Below are 2,479 nucleotides of genomic sequence, written 5' to 3' on the forward strand. Positions count from 1 at the left end.
CCAAATTCAGATTATGCTGATTTCAAATTGTTGCTTATTAGCACAACCTGTTAACTGTACAATCACCAAAACCGTTTATTTGAAAACTAGCTACTTGCTAATTGAAAACCATATAATCAAAACATGTCTATGATTTGTAGAATGATCAATTTTTTTAACTAAGGATTTGAATATTTAAAACAGTGTTTCTCATAAGTAGTTACCGAGGTAGTTACCTCATATTGTAACCAAAAAATCTAAAAAATAAATTAACACAGTTTTATATTATAGACATTTTTAGTTCAAATTTATATTAAATTAGATATTTAAATTAACAATAACAATGTTAGTATTATTTCGTTTAATTCCAAAACATTATTTGTGGGAGACTTAAAAAATTATAAATGTTAAGCTATTACTTATTTGTATCATGAACCTATTCACGCTGCTCCATGGAAGATGGTATTGACTTAACAATTATTAACAATAATATATTATGATAGAAATATAGACTATAATTATTCTACCTAATAATCAAACATTAATTAATATAATAAATGCAATGCTTTTTAAAAATTAAACTTCTGTAATACTACTATTAAAATTAATTACTCTCAGAATTACTTGAGTAGCAATAACATGGTATCATTAGCGCAACTAGGGGGGGGATGCTTTGGGTCCTTAGCACCCCCTAAAAAATCTTTAGGTGTTAGGTCCTATTGAGTCAAAAAATCTGGAGCTTAAGCGCCCCTTAGTTCAAATGTCTAGTTGCGCCAATGCACGGTATAATACCAATTTTGATAAAAAAAAGTTGTATGATCTATTTTTTTCAGTCATTTTAATTTTACATTAGAAGAGTAGGTAACGTTTATATTTATTTGTTGGGATGAAAATTAGTGACTGATAAAGTGACTTTAACTTCCTTATTATATTTTAAAAATAACAATATTATTAAATCGGCCTCAAAATAAATTACCCATGGGCCTAAGAGTTTGTAGTTGCGGGACTATATATGTACCAAAAATAATATAAACAATAACTCCTATATTAAACACTATACAGTTTATCAATGCATTGAAGAAAGAAGTTAGAGAACCAAAGGACAATTTATAAAAGTGCATCGTAAAAAAAGACTTTTAGTAATTATTTAATTATTATTAATAGTAATTAATTCATAAATTACCAGTCTATTATTGGATGCAGATAACGTTTGTAGATTTTTCAAGAAGAATAATTCGAATGGCAATTCTTTGATACCAACGGAATCCATTTTTAAGGTTGTTAATGTATAGCAAATTGTGGTTATAGATGTCCAATTCCAGAAGACATCTTGTTCATGTTTTGAAGTTGGTAGTTTACTACCTGTAATGCTAAGATATTTAATGGGTAAATGGCCCATTTGTACAGGAATTGTTGGTAAATCACAGTCTTCCAACACAAGTTTACTCAAATGTCTCATGTTCAATATACGGCAGTCAAAATATCTAACACCTACAAACTGCAGAGACGATGGATGATAACGATTCATAAGTTCATTGCAAGTAGGTACATTCTTAGGCATTTGACGTGTACAGATGATTACATCGTTCCCATTAATAATGCTCTTAAGTTGACGGAAGAACATGTAAAGCAGTCTCTTGTCTTCGCATACTATCAACAATGCTTGTCTGGGCTCGCTGAACTCCAATCCCATCTTCCCTTCTTTGATGAAATTGTGGTAAATGTTTTGCAACATGGTGAGTTTGTACGATTTAATGGTCGGGTACATTTTGTTCTTCACACACACATAGTATTCGTCGTTTTCTTTTTTGGTCATTACACACGACCTGAGAGACCGTGTGTTTGGCCGTGCAGCAGTCAGATCTTGGATGACGACCGAACAGTGAATTAACATCGTTATTATAACACGCACGTTCACGATTATTAATCAAAAACGAAAAGTATTCAAGAGCACACAATTTAATAATCGACCCAAGGCAGTTAACTAAATTTAATCTACGATAGTCGTTTACTTGTTTCGGTAATCGATATCAGACGCCGTTCAGTTCGTTATCACAACGTTTTGCGGCAAAAGTGCGTAACAAAAAATTTTAATATTATGCTAAAAAAAATTGGAAGCAATGCCATATCAGCTGTTTGTTCGTTTTAGTTTTTTTTTTTAATCCCTCCATGAATACTCCGCTGCATGGAGGCACAATAACGTATAAGAAGAAAAATTCAATACGCCATAATTTTATTATGGATTACGGAATAATTACGCACCGTCTCGTATCAAAGTTTGGGTCCGATACGAATCGGTACGTATCGCTGGTTTACCTCATACGCCATGACGTCTTCTTGAACGCTCAATATTAAGAGGACGCCACACCCGCATTTGTTGTCTCCGTCTTACAAACGCGTAACATAGCAAATTTACGCTCAGCAGTTCACGTTTTATGCCGTTAGCTTAACAATTAGAGTGAATCGACCTATTATGAAATTTTATGGTAAGAACATTATC

Source organism: Acyrthosiphon pisum, chromosome X (genome assembly GCF_005508785.2).
Source record: "Acyrthosiphon pisum isolate AL4f chromosome X, pea_aphid_22Mar2018_4r6ur, whole genome shotgun sequence".
In the NCBI taxonomy this organism is placed as follows: domain Eukaryota; kingdom Metazoa; phylum Arthropoda; class Insecta; order Hemiptera; family Aphididae; genus Acyrthosiphon; species Acyrthosiphon pisum.